Here is an 18,274-nt window from a genome sequence, read left to right on the forward strand (position 1 = left end):
TCTTCTCGAGGAGTATCTTTGTGGCGTTCTCTGTATTTCCCGAATTTGAATGTTGGCCTGCCTTTCTCGGTTGGGGAAGTTCTCCTGTATAATATCTGAAGAGTGTTTTCCAACTTGGTTCCATTCTCCCCATCACTTTTAGGTACAGCAATCAGACGTAGATTTGGTCTTTTCACGTAGTCTCATATTTCTTGAAGGCTTTGTTTGTTTCTTTTTACTTTTTTTCTCTAAACTTCTCTTCTTGCTTCATTTCATTCATTTGATCTTCAATCACTGATATACTTTCTTCCACTTGATCAAATCAGCTACTGAAACTTGTGCATTTATCACGTAGTTCATGTGCCATGGTTTTCAGCTCCATCTGGTCATTTAAGGTCTTCTCTCTGCTGTTTATTCTAGTTAGCCATTCATCTAAACTTTTTCCAAGGGTTTTAGCTTATTTGTGTTGTGTTCAAATAACCTCCTTTGGCTCAGAGAAGTTTGTTATTATCGATTGTGTTAAGCCTTCTTCTCTCAACTTGTCAAAGTCATTCTTCATCCAACTTTGTTCCGTTGCTGGTGGGAGATGTGTTCCTCTGGAGGAGAAGAGGTGCTCTGATTTTTAGAATTTTCAGCTTTTCTTCTCTGGTTTCTCCTCATCTTTGTGGTTTTATCTACCTTTGGTCTTTGATGATGGTGATATACAGATGGGGTTTTGGTGTGGATGTCCTTTCTGTTTGTTAGTTTTCCTTCTAATAGTCAGGACCCTCAGCTGCAGGTCTGTTGGAGTTTGCTGGAGGTCCACTCCAGACTCTGTTTGCCTGGGTGTCACCAGCAGAGGCTGCAGAACAGCAAATATTGCAGAATGGCAAATATTGCTTCCTGTTCCTCTGGAAGCTTCGTATCAGAGTGGCACCTGGCCGTAAGAGGTGTGAGTTGGCCGCTATTGGGAGGGACCCACTTGAGGAGGCAGTCTGTCCGTTCTCAGATCTCAAAATTCCATGCTGGGAGAACCACTACTCTCTTCAAAGCTGTCAGACAGGGACGTTTAAGTCTGCAGAAGTTTCTATTGCCTTTTGTTCAGCTATGCCCTGCCCCCAGAGGTAGAGTCTACAGAGGCAGGCAGGCCTCTTTGAGCTGTGGTGGGCTCCACCCATTCTGAGCTTCCTGGCCGCTTTGTTTACCTACTCAATCCTCAGCAATGGCAGATACTCACCCGCAGCCTTGCAGTTCAATGTCAGACTGCTGTGCTAGCAGTGAGCAAGGCTCCATGGGTGTGGGACCCTCTAAGCCAGGTGCGGGATATAATGTCCTGGTGTGCCCTTTGCTAAGACCTTCGGAAAAGTGCAGTATTAGGGTGGGAGTGTCCCGATTTTCCAGGTGCCATCTGTCACGGCTTCCCTTGGCTAGCAAAGGGAATTCCCCAACCCCTTGTGCTTCCTAGGTGAGGCGATCCTGCATTGCTTTAGCTCACGCTCTGTGGGCTGCACCCACTGTCCGACAAGCCCCAGTGAGATGAACCTGGTACCTCATTTGGAAATGCAGAAATCACCCATCTTCTGCATTGCTCATGCTGGGAGTTGTAGACTGGAGCTGTTTCTATTTGGCCATCTTGGGACTTTGCCAGCAGGAATCATTATGGTAGTGACTTTATGAATGAGGAAAGAAAGGCACTAACATAATTGATTTTATGTTATTTAGGTCAAGATTTTATGTTATTTAGGTCAAAGTTAATTGTGTTGTTCAAATCTTGTATAACTCTACTGCTTGTCCGTCTTTCTTACCCATTATCAAGAAAGGAACATAAAAATCTTATACTATGACTGTGGATTGTCAATTTCTCATTTTAAATTCGTATCATTTTTTCTTTATGTCTGCCTTATGTGATATTAGTATAATGACATCAGTTGGTACATCTTTTTCCATCCTTATACTGTCAGTGTTTCGATGTTCTTATGCTTGAAATATGTCTGCTGTAAGTGGTATATTGTTCAGGTTTTTCTTTTATTTTAGAAAAATGTATTCTGGAAAGCACTTTTCTTATAGTATTTAGTCCATTTTCATTTAATGTAATTATCAATATAATTGGGCTAAAATCTACTATATTTCCAGTTGTTTTCTATTTGTGACATCAGTTCTCTTTACTTTATTCATTTCTTTTAGATGGATTAAGTAATTTTAGAAAGTTCACCTTACCCCTTTATTAGCTTGTTAATTATATGTGCTTTTAGTATTGTCTTAGTAATTGCACTTGAGTTGTACTGACTAATAGTGCAGCCACGTGCTGTTTAAAACAGCTTTACTTAGATATGATTGATATACAACAAATGGCATATAAAGTATATAATTTGATAAATTTTGACATATGTATGACACATATATACAGTCATATAGACACACTCATATATATTCAAGTGCCATTTCAGTCAATGACAGACGACATATATGATGGTGGTCTCATAAGGTTATAATACTATATTTTTACTGTACCGTTTCTATGTTTGGACATATTTAGATATGCAAATACTTACCATTGTGTTACAGTTGCCTACAATATTCAATACAGTAACATGCTCTGTAGGTTTGCATCTTAGGAGTAATAGTCTAGGCCATATAGCCTAGGTGTGTAGTAGGCTATACCATTTAGGTTTTGCGTAAGTACATTCTATGATGTTGGCATAAAGACGAAATCACTGATGATGCATTTCTCAGAACTTACGTCCATCATTGAGTGACATATGACTGTATATATATGGGTGGAACTATCGCTGCAGACAGGATAGTGAACATATATATTATCTCCAAAATATTTCGTATGCCCTCTTGAATCCTGTTCTCCTGCCCTTCCCCGCCTCTGCTCCTTTTAGGCATTTAGTTCTGTAAATTTTCCCTAGCTTTGCTTTAGCAGCATTTTGATATTTTGTTTTGATTTTCATTTAATTCAATACTTCATAATTTACTTTTGATTCATTTTTTGACCCATGGATTATTTAGAGTTGTGTTATTTCATTTCCAAATATTTGGGGATTTTCCAGATATGTTTCTGTTGTCCAGGCCAATAACAAATTCCTGACTCCGTGAAGTCAAAGATCTGACTTCCCAGGGGGAGAGTTACGCCCAAGAACCATCGGTATTTTATGTTAATGGTCATTGCCAGAGTGAATCCCACAGTGTTTGTGATAAACCCTAATAAACCCACCAGAGGGCAGCAAGCCAACATGAAAATTCTACTAAAACGTCTCTTTTTTTCAGAGACAGAGTCTGGCTCTGTCGCCCAGGCTGGAGTGCAGTTGTGTGACTTTGGCTCACTGCACCCTTGCCCCACTGCAGACTCAACCTCCCAGGCTCAAGTGATTCTCCCACCTCAGCTCCCCATCCCCTAGTAGCTGGACTAAAGGTGTGCACCACCACACCTGGTTAATCTGCACTTTTTGTAGAGATGGAGTTTCATCATGTTTCCCAGGCTTGTCTTGAACTCTTGGGCTCAAGCTATCCAACTGCCTCGGCTGTCCAAAGTGTTGAGATGACAGGCGTGAGCCACTGTGCTTGGTCAGACAGAAGTTTTCAAGTAAAGAATACATTTAGCTGAAAAGCAGTGCCAAGTTATTTCTATCCTCACCCCTCTGAATTAAATCTTCATAGTCTCCGATTCTCTGTCATATTATTAACCATCTGGATTCTTTTCAGTGTGTCTGTGTTTGTTCCTTTTCCCCAGTATGACCCTTTTCTCTCTCTCTTTTTTTTTTTTTTGACAGAGTTTTGCTCTGTCGCCCAGGCTGGAGTGCAGTGCAAAGTTCTTGGCTCACTGCAAACTCCACCTCCCAGGTTCAAAAGATTCTCCCACTTCAGCCTCCTGAGTAGTTGGGATTACAGACTCTTGCCACCATGCCCAGCTAATTTTTGTATTTTCAGTAGAGATGGGGTTTCAACATGTTGGCCAGGCTGGTCTCAAACTTTTGACCTCAAGTGATCTGCCCGCCTCGGCTTCCCAAAGTGCTGGGATTATAGGCATGAACCACCTTGTCCAGACCCTTTTCTTTATCTTTATGAAAACATCTCTCCAGCAGATCTTCAGAGAAAAAAAAAAAAAAAGAAAAAGAAAAAGAAAAGAAAACATCCAGCAAAGTCCTGGAAGAAAAATAGAAAATTAGAAGACCGGAGTGAGTCATGTTGATTTTCTGATGTAAAATTTGTGTTGAAACCTTACATAAATACTGAAGAATTCACAAGTTGTAAATGTACAGCTTGGTGAATCATTTTGATACCCAGACAGTTTTTTTCCCACTCGCACACACTCCCTGCAAGAATGCATGCTGGTTTGTAAAGTCATTAATTTACTGGTGCATCAGTGGATGGCTCTGTGTCTTCTGGTTATCTTGGCCCAGAAAGACAGGAATTAACGTTGAGCCTAGTAGTCTTTGGTCTTTGTGCCAAAGCAGTCTGTGGGCCAGCCTTGTGTAATGATCAAGCAGTAGGTTTAGATGTCAGGCATGACATGGGTTAAAAAACCAGCTAGGGGAAAATGGGAAGTGGCATTTTGCGATCTCATCAAGCAACCTTGGTATAAACTTAGAAAACAACCTCTTGGCAAATGGAGAGCAGCTATAGGTTTCTGACTGAATGTGCAAGAACGTGAAAGAGATATACTAGGTGGGAGCAGTCCGGGTGGACTTCCTGGAGGAAGTGGACAGTGTTGTGTGGATTCACACTTTGGAGATATCAAAGAGGAAAGAGTATTCCAAGCCGGGGTAACAAATAACAAGGGAGGCAAAAGAGAAAAGTATGACAGAACAACATGATGTTGTCAGGAAACTAAGGCTGAGCTGAAATCCAGATGACCCAGAGGAGCCTTGAGAAGGCTTGGGGCATCTTGTGGGGCAAGTGGGGAACTTGCTGTGTTTGAGAAGATATGCCTGGAATATATGGGATATCATTCAAATTTTCTAAAGGTTACCTACAAGAAAATTTCAGAGAATATTCGCTCCCACCTCAGCGTAGGAAACAATAAAACACTAGAACATTTATTTATTTATTTTTCTTGCTTTTTTTCTTTCTTTCTTTCCTTTCTTTTTCCTTTCTTTCCTTTCTTTTTCCCTTTCTTTCTTTCCTTCTTTCTTTCTTTTTCTTTTTTTTTTTTCTTGAGAAGGCATCTTACTCTGTGACTCAGGCTGGAGTGTAGTGGCATTATTTCGGCTCACTGCAACCTCCGCCACGTGGGTTCAAGCAATTCTCCTGCCTCAGCCTCCCAAGTAGCTGGGACTATAGGCATTTGCCACTATGCCTGGCTAATTTTTTGTATTTTTATTAGAGATGGGGTTTCACCATGTTGACCAGACTGGTTTCGAACTCCTGGCCTCAAATAATCCGCCCACCTTTAGCTTCTTAAGTGCTGGAATTACAGGTGTGAGCCACTGCACCCAGTTGTTTCCTTACTTCTTAAAAATGCATTTGTCTTCCACTATTGGATATCTTCATCTAATATCCAGTGGTTTTTTTTGGTTGTTGTTGGCTGATTTGATTTTTACTTTTTGGTTTATAACAAACCTTTTAAGGAGTTACGTAGACACTTACCAGTTTACTTTTCTAATTTGTTTTCTCCTGGATTCTCAGTTACCTTGGATTGATTGTGCTTTGGGTTCATGTTGCTTTTTCTTAGTGGCTACTTCTTTCAGTTTCCTTCATCTCCAGTTTGGCAGTTTTCTCCCTTTTCAAGCAAGGAGCTCCTCCCTGTTGAGGCGTCACAGGTGGCGGGCAATCCTTACCCGGCTCCTCCCAGAGCTTGCTCTCGGGAAGCTCACACTGCAGCGTGATTGTGAAACTTTTGATATTGTCCCTGGTGGCTTCCGATGCGAGCTGGGACAGCATTTGTCTGTTGATAAGTGAAACCAGGTTCCTGAGGTCTGGCTCTCTTTTGCCCTTCTTTCTGATACCAGCAAGGCCCTAGTTTCAGAGCATTCTGGGGACTTATGATCCCTTCTAGTTACCTCTGCATCTGTGCCCCTTTTCTCCTCAAATTAGTCACAGAGACTTTTGAAGCACCCATGTTACTCAAATAGACCCATTTTTAGCATGTGGGAGGTAAGGCCTAGATGTGAATGCCTCATAAACCAGGCAGATCAAACTGTGTGTATGCATGCAGATTTGGCCCAGGAACACTCTTCTCCTTCAGGGTCCATTGTCTGCAAGGACAGAAAAGAATTCTTAAGGTCATTCACTGTCTTACAATTTCTGTTATTTTTGTCTTTTCCTATTCCCCCTACCCACAGAGAAGCATTAGAATCATTCCCCTTTAGAAGAGCAGAACTATGATGCCTACTTCAACACTGTACTTTAAATAATGGGTAGAACCTTCAGACAGAAGCTTAATAAAGAAAAAGGGGACTTAAACAACATCATAGACCAAATGGACTGAACAGAAATACACAGAACGTTCCACCCTACAGCAGCAGAACACACATTCTCCTCAAATGCACATGGAACTTTTTCCAAGGTAGATCACATATTGGGTCACAAAACAAGTCTTTGAAAATTTAAGAGATTGAAATCATACCATGTATCTTTTCTGACCATGATGGAATGAAACTAAAAATCAATGGCAGAAGGAAACATAGAAAGTTCACAAATATGTGGAAATTAAACAACGTACTTTTGAACAACAATTAGGCCAAAAAAATCAAAACAGAAATTAGGAAACATCTTGAGATAAATAAAAAGAAAAACACAACATACCCAAACTTACAGGATAAAAGCAGTACTAAGCAAAGCAGCACTAAGAGGGACTTTCTTGCAATACACATCTGCAGTGAAAAAGAAGATAGATCTCAAGTAAACAGTCTAACTTTGTGCCTCAAGGAGAGGAGAAGAAGATGAAGAAGAGGAAGAAGAGGAACTAAGCCCAAAATTAGTAGAAGGAAATAACAAAGATTAGAGTAGAAACTAAGAAAATACAGAATAGAAAAGCAATAGAAAAAAAATCAACAAATTTTTTGAAAAGAACAACAAAAGAATTGGTTTTTTTGAAAAGATAAACAAAATCAACAAATCCTGTTAGACTAAGTAAGAAAGAAGACTCAAATAAACAATATCAGAAATGAAAGAGGAGACATTACAACTGATGCCACAGAAATAAAAAGGATCATGAGGCTACAATGAACAATTCTATGCCAACAAATTGGATAATCTAGAAGAAATGAATAAATTCATAAAACCTTCCAATCTATGATGACTGAATCATGAAGAAATACAAAGTCTGAACAGACCTGTAACTAATGTGGAGGTTTAGTCAGTAATCAAAAACGTTCCCAAAACGAAGAAGTCCAGGACCAGATGGCTTCACAGGTGAATTCTTCCAAACATCTCAGGAAGAATTAATGCCAGTTCTTCTTAAACTATTTTTAAAAATTGAAGAAGAGGGCACACTTCCAAATTCATTTTATGCAGCCAACATTAACCCGACACCAATACCAAACAAAGACACCACAAGAAAAGAAAACTGCAGGTTAATATCCTTGATGAATATATGAATATAGATATAAAAACTCATAACAAAATACTAGCAAATCAAATTCAACTGTGCATTTAAATAATCATACATCATGACCGAGTGGGATTTATCTCTAGGATGCAAGTATGGATCAATATGCAAAAATAAATCAATGTGAAATGATATATTAACAGGGTAAAGGATATAAAGATCACATGATCATCTCAATAGATGCAGAGAAAGCATTTGACAAAATTTAATACCCTTTCATGATTAAAAAAAAAACTTTAAACAAATTGGAAATAGAAAGAGTCTCAACATCATTAAGACCATATATAAGAAAATTTTCGCTGTTGAGTATGATGTTAGATGTGAGCTTTTCATATATGGGATTCATAATATGTTTCAAATATATTACAAAGCTATAGTAATTGAAACAGCATGGGAATAGCATAAAAACAAACATGTAGGCCATCAGAAGAGAAGAGAGAGATCAGAAATAAATCCATGCATATATAGTGCCTTAGTTCATTCAGCCTGCTAAAACAGAATACCATAGACTGGCGACTTACAAAACACAGAAACTTATTTTTCACAGTTCTGGAGGCTAGGAAATTCAAGATCAAGTAGCTAGCAGATTTGCTATCTAGTGACAGCCTGCTTTTTAGTTCATAAATGGCCATCTTCTCCATGTGTCCTCATGGAATTAGGGTGATGGAACGTGCTGGGATTTCTTTTATAAGACACTAGTCCCATTCATAAGTGCTCTACCTTCATGACCTAATCACCTCCCAAAGGTCCCACCTCCAAATACCAACACATTGGGGATTAGGTTTCAACATGTGAGTTTTAGGGAAAACAAACATCAGTCTATTGCATATACTACCTAAAGCAATCTACAAATTTGGTGTGATCTCTATTAAAATCCCAATGGATTTTTTTTTCACAGAAAAAAACCTCTAAAGTATAAAAAGGCCCACAAATAGCTAAATCAGTTTTGAGGAAGAACAAAGCTAGAAGCACCATACTTCTTGATTTCTAAATATGTTATACTCCCATGGTCATAGCAGCACTATTTATAGTAGCCAAGATGTGCAAACAACCTAAATATCCATGGACACATGAATGGGGAAAGAAAACGTGGTATTCACATAAAATGGAATATTATTCAGTCTTATAAAAGAGGGAAATTCTATAATATGTGACAACATGGATGAATCTTGAAGACGTTATGCTAAGTGAAATAAGCCAGTCACCGAAAGACAAATACTGTGTGATTCTACTTACATGTGGTATCTAAAGTAGTCAAATTTATAGAATCAAAGAGTAGAATGGTGGTTTTGCCAGGGGCTGGGGAGGGGGAAATGAGGAGTTGCCTGTCAACAAGCATAAAGTTTTAGTTAAGCAAGATGAGTAAGTTCTAGAGATCTGCTGCACATTGTACCTATAGTCAACAATACTGTATTGTACACTTAAAAATTTGCTAAGAGGGTAGATCTTGCTTAAATGTTCTTACTACAATAAAATATAATTGATAAAGCAATAGAAAAGGATTCCTATACATAAAAAGGTCGATTTCCTAATTTCCATTTAATTAAAAGCAATTAACAATTTACACGCAAGAAAATTTCTGTTATTGAGGCAGCTATAGGATACAGAAGAAATTTCCCAACTCACTTTGCGAAGTGCACATAGCCTTGAATCTGCACGCATAATGTAAATAATTTACTTTTAAGAAACTGAGACAGAAAAATTCTATAATCATCTCAAAAGATCCTGACATTTCTTTTTGATAATTTAATACCCCTTTCTGATTTTTATCAACTGCTAGGAAGCTAATAGGTAAGGAAAAGTCCCTAACTTGATAAAACTACCTACCAGAAACCCAAATCAAAAATCATACTAATTAGGAAATTTTGGAGAGCTTCTCATTAAACTCAGAACATGATAATATCATTCTTAATGTATTGTTCCACACTGTTTTGGAGGGCCTGGCCAATTGAACAAGTTAGGTGATTTGATAAGTTAGTTTAATACGCCTAACAGCATGGCTGTCCCGAGGCATGCAGGAGGCGATGGGCTGAGTGCTGACTCAGCTCCCTCAAGGACCTGCCATGCATGGATTATGCACCAAGTCTGTTCAAGTCTGTGGAGGGAGTGAGGGGTCCGGGGGCAGCAATCCCCTGTTTGGCCTACCAGGTGAAGCCTTTGTAATTGCCAATGGCTGGGCCTGACAGATTACACATAGGATTTTAGCCTGGAGCCCAAATAATTCCTCAACTCCATCCTTTGATTTTTTTTCAGAGCCCAAGCGAGAAACATAGGCTACCCCATCACGGACCTGAATGGGTTGGATTTTGATGGTCTGTGTTAGGAGCCAGGTTATTAGTCTGCAGTTACAACGGACCATGGTCAGGATCAAGACCACTCCTAGCAGGATGATCAGGCCTGCCTGCAATATAGAACACAACCATGAGCCCCAGTGTGACCATTTGTTCCCATAGCCCATTGAGTCTACTTTAGAGAGACAGGCTTTTTTCCCAAGCCTGACAATGAACTGTTCTACTTTGCCAGTCTCGCTGATCAAGACGCAGCATGAAGTGTTGCCAGTTGCATGGGCCTCTGCTTGGCCAGCAGTATGTCAAGGACTATGTACTTATTCAACACTCGTTAGGCCTGGGAATTGAGGCTTGCCCATCGTGCCTCCAAAGCTGAAACAGCAGCATTCATGACCTCAGTGAGGGTCAAAGACAGGTTGTGCACAGTGTTTTCTAGTTAAATGACTGAACAATGGGAATTGCCTGGAGTCCATCTTTTTTTTTTTTTTTGAGATAGAGTTCCGCTCTGTCGCCCAGGCTGGAGTGCAATGGCGTGATCTTGGTTCACCTGCAACCTCCGCCTCCTGGGTTCAAGCGATTCTCCTGCCTCAGCATCCCGTGTAGCTGGGATTACAGGCGCTCACCACCACGCCCGGCGAATTTTTGTATTTTTTTTAGTGGAGACGGAGTTTCACCATGTTGGCCAGGTTGGTCTTAAACTCCTGACCTCAAGCGATTCACCTGCCTCAGCTCCCAAAGTGGTGGGATTACAGGCGTGAGCCACTGCACCTGGCCAGGCATGCTTTTGGTACAGGAAGTAACACTGCAAGGGAACACATATAGTGCTGAGAGTGTAAATGTCATAAATTACCACAGGGGTCAACCAGGCAGAAGTCCCTCCTCTTTGGCAAAATCCTTAAGTGGAATTGAAAAGTCCATGTAAGATGGGAGCAAATGTCTCCACTAATGAGGCCATAATAGCCCTGATGGTGGATTCCAGTCCCCTTTTCCCAGATGTTCCAGTTGCCTTCAACTTGGGCAGGAGCAAGCTGACGTCTCAGAATGCGTTCTGCTCCTGCAGTGCCAGAGTCCAGTCACAGCATTGCATCGTGTGCAGATTAATATGGTTGGGGTAGCTTAGGTAAATCCATGTTTACAGAAATGTTTGTTTGCAGCATCCAGAGGCACAGGAACAAAATATTTAGTTGTGGGGACACATCCATCATTTTGTCAAATTCAGTGGGGAACTGCCTGGGCAGGCATATCAATGAATTTAGTGACTTGGAAGTCACACAGTCTATTCTGTAGGAGAGAGAGAAGGAAGGTTAGATTCCCACTTCTCCCTCCTCTGTACCCTGGCTCATGGGTTCATAGGCGCTCAGGTCCTGTCAGTTGGGGGGATTTTCCCCACCCACTGTGACATGGGTGAGGGTAGCATCTTCCGACTATCCTCCAGGGAGGTGGGCTGTAATCTGGCCTGGATCCTCTGATGACTAAAAAAAAAAAAAAGTTTCTCTTCTATACATTGATATTCATCCCTTGAAAATAGCCAGGCAAAGCAACAAAGCCACTTTATGGAAAATGTTGAATTAGAAGCCTCAAGTTGATAGTGATTATTTTTTGCAGGCAAAAAAATCCATGCTTAGCACCAAAGGGATGACTGATGAAGAGGGTTACTGTCTCGCACGCCTTGTTTATTAATAGCTATTCTAATCTCTCACCTATCTGAGTCTTTAGAAAGGAATTGAAGGGGAAGGGGGACCCTTGGAGGGTTCCCCAGAGAAACTGAGGCTGTGCAATAGAAGGAAGCAGGTAGACAGTCTGATCAAATATGCAGTGCAAATGGACTGCCCCTTCGAGGAATTGCCACACTGGGACCCCAGACTGTTACCCTGAGATGCATAGTCCAGGCAGAGGTTCTTTTATTCCCTCCTGTCAGTCACTTAACCCTGTCCTTTAATTGTCTACTAAAACACTCAATCATCCCTGCCGCTTGGAGGTGATAGAGAGCATAGGGCGTCCATCATATATGCCCCATGCTTGGGCCCATTGATGTGTGGCTTGGGCCACAAATCTGGGGCCATTATCAGATGCATTCTATGCCTGGGAATCCACCATCTAAGATCTGAATTATGTCACCAACTGATTGACCTGACCTCAAAAGGAGGTTATTTATTTATTTATTTATTTATTTATTTATTTTTGAGACAGAGTCTTACTCTGTCACCCAGCTTGGAGTGCAGTGGCTCGATCTCACTGCTACCTCCACCTGCCGGGTTCAAGTGATTCTTATGCCTCAGCCTCCCGAGTAGCTGGAATTACAGGCATGTACCACCACGTCTGGCTAATTTTTGTATTTTTAGTACAGACAGGGTTTCACCATGTTGGCTAGCCTGGTCTTGAACTCCTAACTTCAAGTGATCCGCCCACCTCGGCCTCCCAAAGTGTTGGGATTACAGGCAAGAGCCTCCGTGCCCGGCCATGAGGAGGTTTAGTTGGACTTGATAACCATCCGGAGTATCACGAACAAAGCTAGAAATCTGAGTCTGGTTGCAACCTCATCATCTGCTGCTTCCACTTCCTCATCATAGACCCAGGGGAACACCACAGTAGCCTGCCACGGCTCCAGGTTTGGAGTGAGGCATGGGTTCCAGGCAGCTCCTGCTGACCCTGCTGCTGCAGGCCAGGTCAGCTGTCCTTGCCCAGGCGTGAATCATGGGCATGTATCTCCCTGCTGGGTTTCCGCTTTGCTGCCCTTTCCTGGCCCTTTGGCCAGAGAGAGCAGGCTTTTCTTTTTGTTGCTTTTCCTTATTTGTTCTTTTTTTTTTTTTTTGAGACGGCGTTTCGCTCTTGTTGCCCAGGCTGGAGTGCAATGGCGCAATCTCGGCTCACCACAACCTCCGCCTCCCAGGTTCAAGCAATTATCCTGCCTCAGCCTCCTGAGTAGCTGGGATTACAGGCATGCACCACCACGCCCGGCTAATTTTGTATTTTTAGTAGAGACAGGGTTTCTCCATGTTGAGGCTGGTCTCGAACTCCCAACCTCAGGTGATCCGCCCGCCTCGGCTTCCCAAAGTGTTGGGGTTACAGGCATGAGCCACTGGGCCCGGCCATTTGTTCTTTTTAATTTAGGCCTGTTGGTGGTTCTGGATTGCAGGCCTCTTTCGTTTTCAGTCTGGCATGTGTGGGAATAAAAAGACAGCCCAGGGCACACAGTGTTATTCCTGCCTCTGGGTCCTCAGCCAGTCTGCCTCTACTTTCCGCTTCTTAGGGTTGTGGTGTGATTGTCTGTTGATTTATTCCCAGGGTATTTAGGTGTACTTAGAGGTGAGAAGCAGGGGAAAGTGAATCTATGCCATCGTGTCTCGGAACAGGAAGACCACCCCAACCCCACACACACTGAAACTGCAGAAGAAAAACAAGATGATAATTTGAATGAAAAAAACATATTATTATGCAATCATCAAATGTTTGGACGGAAAGTGTTCTTAGACATCCTCTCGTCTAATTTCTCACATTTGGAAATGTTGAAGTGGGACTAAGAGCTGAATCGACCAGCCTCACCCCCAGTTCAGCTGCCTGACTCCCCAGCCTGTTTTCTCGCCGTTGCACACCAGGGTCTGTCCTGCAGCTTTGAAAAAATGTGAACTTCACGTTCTGCTCAGATCCCAGCCCTCCCACACCAGTTTGCTAAGAGTCTGTTCTGGCTGCAGAAATTGCAAAAGTTGTGTCAACTGGAACGCTGGCAAAATGTTCTTCATTTGACTTTCATTGTTTTTTGGAATTTTGGGGGGCCAGGGAGGGGCAAGAAAGGAGCTGCAATTGCCCTTGGGTAAGATTTGCTTAGAATTTTAGGAAGAAGTCAGTTGGGCGCGGCGGCTCACGCCTGTATCCCAGCACTTTGGGAGGCCGAGGTGGGTGGATCACGAGACCAGGAGTTCAAGACCAGCCTGGCCAAGATGGTGAAACCCCATCTCTACTAAAAATACAAAAATTAGCCAGGTGCAGTGGCAGGTGCCTGTAATCCCAACTGCTCCGGAGGCTGAGGCAGGAGAATTGCTTGAACTGGCGGGGTGGAGGTTGCAGTGAGCCGAGATCATGCCACTGCACTCCAGCCTGGGCAGCAGAGTGAGACTCCGTTTCAAAAAGAAGAATTTTAGGAAGAAATCTATCTGATTGTAGAATTATCTAGGCTGTTGAGAATATGTGTCTGGTGGCCACTGGGACATCAGGGCGAGACTTTTCTTTTAACTGCGTGTATGTGAATTAGGTTGCTTCTGGAGCCTACTGAGAGCTCGCTGGGTCCCTGTAGCATCCAGGCTGAAGGCTCCTTCCTTCTGTTTGTGACCTTGACCCTCAGCTCCACATTTCCCCAGGGCCTACAGGATTTCTCTGAGAATCCTCATTAGCACAACCTATTTTTTTTTTGAAACAGAGCCTCACTCTGTTGCCCAATGCAGTGGTGTGATCTTGGCTCACTGCAACTTTTGCCTCCCAGATTCAAGTGATTCTTATACTTCAATCTCCCAATTAGCTGGGACTACAGACACATGCCACCATTCCTGGCTAATTCTTGTGTTTTTTTTTTTTTTTTTGAGATGGAGTCTCGCTCTGTTGCCCAGGCTGGAGTACAGTGGCACGATCTCGGCTCACTGCAACCTCCACCTCTTGAGTTCAAGCAATTCTCCTGCCTCAGCCTCCCGAGTAGCTGGGACTACAGGCGCCTGCCACCACACCTGGCTAATTTTTTATATTTTTACTAGAGACAGGGTTTCACTGTTTTAGCCAGGATGGTCTCAATCTCCTGACCTCGTGATCTGCCCACCTCGGCCTCCCAAAGTGCTGGGATTACAGGTGTGAGCCACTGCGCCTGGCCAATTTTTGTATTTTTAGTAGAGATGGGAGTCTCACTATGTTGGCCAGGCTGGTCTTGGACTCCTGGCCTCAAGTGATCCACCTGCCTCAGCCTCCCAAATTGGTGGGATTACAGGTGTGAGTTGCTGTGCCTGGACAGCACAACCTATTAATGAATGACAGCCTTGAGTTTTGAGGATAAAACATTCCATTTCCTTAGTATAGTAATTAAAATCTCTCTCTTTTTCTACTATTTTGGTAATTAAGCAGGTAAGGAAAAATATCCAGAACAATATAATAGAGAGCAGAGAAAGAAAATCCTGAGGAACCACGCCCTGTGGGTGGATCGAGTGCGGGGGTCCTTGAGTGTTGCTGGTTGCAGGAAGGCCCCGGCAGAAGGGGGCTTTGATGAGCATCCACCTTGCATGCTGAGTGAATGTCTATCCAGATGAGGTGCGGATGCAGCTGACAATGGAGGCGATTGTAATGGACTATCCCAAGTAGCAACATCATCAATTCAGGTTTTCAGCCTGAGTGAGACTTTCAGTTAATACTCAGCTTAAAACAAGATGCACATTTTCCTTCAGAAATTCATTGACAGTGTTTTCACTTTGGCACTATTGATCTATGATATTAAAAGGCTGAGATGCAGAGGAGACACTGTTGTGTAATTTCTAGTGGCCGCTCTTTTTGTCCGTATCTGTTCATTGTTCTATCCATGCTGTTCTGCCACGCCCCTTTTTCACTTACCAACACATTGGAGATTACTCCCTATCATAGCATTTCCTTTCCTATTCTCTAGCCTGCCTCATCACTCTCTTAATGGTATCATTTTTCCGAAAAGAAGCTCTTAATTCTAAAATGGTCCTGTTGATGTTTTTTTTCCCTTAGGGTCAGCACTTTTTGTGTCCTTTTTGAGTTTTTGTCTACTCCAATATCATAAAGCCATTCTCTTAGAATTGCTCATAAAGTTTTATTGCTTTCTCTTTTTTTGAGACAGAGTCTTACTCTGTTGCCCAGGCTGGAGTGCAGTGGTGTGATCTTGGCTCACTACAACCTCTGCCTCCTGGGTTCAAGTGATGCTCATGCCTCAGTCTCATGAGTAGCTGGGACTACAGGTGCCCCCCCACCACGCCCAGCTAAGTTTTGTATTTTTAGTAGAGATGGGCGTTTTGCCATGTTGGTCAGGGTGGTCTTGAACTCCTGACCTCAGGTGATCCGCCCACCTTGGCCTCCCAAAGTGCTGGGATTACAGGCGTGAGCCACTGCGCCTGGTCAATTGCTTCCTTTTTATATTTAGATTGACCATCCACCTGGATTTGAATTTTGTGTGGGTAGGAAATCAAGGTTCATTTTATTTTTATATGGCTATCTTGTTGATCTGTCATTATTTATTATAAAGACCATCCTTTTTTCACTTCACCTCAGTATCACCTTTACTCATGTATCAAGTGAGAATACAGTGTGAGACTTTAAAAAATTAATAGGTTATTTTGATTTTATTTTTTCCAAACGATTGCATTTATTATAAACAAGGGTACAGATCCTAGACTCAGAAACACAACAGATTTGAAGCTAAGACAGCTCTGGTGAAACAGTAATAGAGGGAGGAGGAACACCGAGGAATTCATGTCTGGGCCAGAGCTGCCATCCAGGGCCCCATACCCCACCTTTGGTCCAGATGGCCCCTTGGCCCAGGTGTCCCTGCTGCCAGAGCACCCTGGACTGGGGTACAGGAGTTGCATATTCCATGAGGCTGGTGTCAGGGGAAGCAGGGACTCAAAGTTGCCAGGTTGTCCGTCTCTCTGAGCCAATTTCCCTCCACAACCCTGGGGTTTCAGTCTCATATCAACTAATCATGTTTTAAAACAGAAAACAGGCAACATGTTTGGCTAAAATAAAATGAAAACACTGCAGGGAAGAGACCTGAGTGTGCTGGTGGACAGGAGCCCTGCTCACCTGTGGGAAGGGCAGGGCCAGCAAGGGCAGCAGAGCTCCCTGTGGACAGCTAGGCTGTGTGTGGATGTGGCCCTCTGGGTGGTCCCAGGGAAGATGCAGGGACAGGGGACAGTCCAGGCAGACAGCTATCAGGTGAGGCGGGCTCTGCCTGAGGTGTTCTGGCATCAGGCGGCTGCCTGACCCCCAACAGGCACGACACAGGCTCCAGGGAGCAGTGGGACATCTGCCTAAAGGATCAAAGCCCAACTTGGTTAGATCCCAAGTTTCGCCTGCATCACCTCGAGCAGCAGCTGGCTACGCTGCCGAAACCAGGACACATCTGCATCATACAGAAAGCTGCGTCATTCTGGTGTGACAGGCCATACTTGGTCACCCTAGGGTAAGCTGGAGAAGAACTCCAGATGTGCTCTGGAGAACCCCCCACCTCTCAGGGGCCACCTCACAGGGTGCCCCCACCACCCCAGTCTTTGAGTTTGACTTGAGATTTTAGGAAGCATAATTTCAGGTGAGGAAGAAAACAAAGTCTGGTCCCCGCCGACTCTGGCAAGGATCGTTCCCCACCTTGTCAGCATCAGAGGAAGCCACATATACAGGCAGGACACACACAGCACGCATGGGCCGTAAGGAACCGTGCCTGCACACCACTCACACACACACAACATAACCAAGTGGCAGCCAGAGAGGCTGGGGGATGCTCAGAGGGGCGCCTTGGGGGCATCCATGTAGGCTGGGTTGTAAGGAGGCTGGCTGGCAGGGTAGGGTGCGGCTGCTCCTCCAGCCAGGGTCTTGTGGTAGGCCGGTGGGCCCATGAGCTGGGCCGGGTAAGGTGGTGGGTACTGCATTGGGTAGGGTGCTGCTGGCATCCCTGACTGAGGCGGCATGGTGTGGTAGCCCTGGTAGCTTGGTCCAGGGTAGCTGGGCGGCACACTTGGAGGGACGTGGTCGGTGGCACGTCTTGTACAGAAAGCAGCAGGAGCAGGTGAAGCAGATGATGATAGTGACGACAGACAGCACAAAGATGGTCAGGCCAATGGCCAAGGTTGCTTTGAACCCCATGTTAGGCTCTGCCTTCACCCAGAGGCCTCCTGTACCCCTGGGCTTCCCCTCTTCCCATCGTGGGCCACTCAGTTTCAACTTTCTCCCCTTTTGGAGAAAAGGAAAGCAAATCTCCTCCAGATGATGTCGGCCACAGGAAGCACCAATAGATTATTTTTTAATAACAGTTTTAGGTTTAGAGAAAAAATAGAGCAGATTAGCTGGGCATGGTGGTATGCACCTGTCGTCCTAGCTTATTCATATGCTTATTTGCCATCTGCATATCTTTTTGTGAGGTGTCTGTTCAGATCTCTTGCCCACTTTTCAGTCGGGTTGTTTTCTTATTGTTGAGTCTTAATCAGATTGACTTCGGGAGGCTGAGGCGAGAGGATCGCTTGAGCGCAGGAGGCGGAGGTTGCAGTGAGTTGAGATCACACCACTGCACTCTAGCCTAGGTGACAGAGAGAGACCCTGTCTCAGAAAGAAAAAAAAAAAAAGAAAGAGCAGAAAGTAGAGAGTTCCCATATACCCTCTGCCTCCCACCCTTCTCCCCTCCCCACACTTTCCCGTTATTAACATCTTGCATTAGTGTGGTACATTTGTTACAAGTGATGGACCAATATTGATACTGTAGGGGAGGACAAAT

General features: G+C 43.6%; 1 protein-coding gene, 1 long non-coding RNA gene and 1 pseudogene across 3 annotated transcripts in view; 1 reads left to right on the forward strand and 2 right to left on the reverse strand.

Annotated features, from left to right (window-relative positions):
- Positions 1 to 18,274, forward strand: part of CASP8 (caspase 8) — a 59,321-nt gene that overhangs the window by 8,625 nt on the left and 32,422 nt on the right. The gene's annotated exons all lie outside the window — the stretch shown is intronic.
- On the reverse strand, positions 16,137 to 16,870 carry LOC112636267. Its single transcript, XR_003122156.1, has 2 exons — positions 16,594 to 16,870; positions 16,137 to 16,486 (listed from the first exon to the last, which is right to left on the reverse strand). It is a non-coding gene; the product is annotated as an uncharacterized LOC112636267 (long non-coding RNA).
- Positions 16,871 to 17,786, reverse strand: LOC112636266 (annotated as a pseudogene). Its single transcript, XR_003122155.1, has one exon. The product of XR_003122155.1 is annotated as a protein shisa-5 pseudogene (transcript).

The sequence above is a fragment of the Theropithecus gelada genome, chromosome 12 (assembly GCF_003255815.1).
Source record: "Theropithecus gelada isolate Dixy chromosome 12, Tgel_1.0, whole genome shotgun sequence".
NCBI lineage: Eukaryota > Metazoa > Chordata > Mammalia > Primates > Cercopithecidae > Theropithecus > Theropithecus gelada.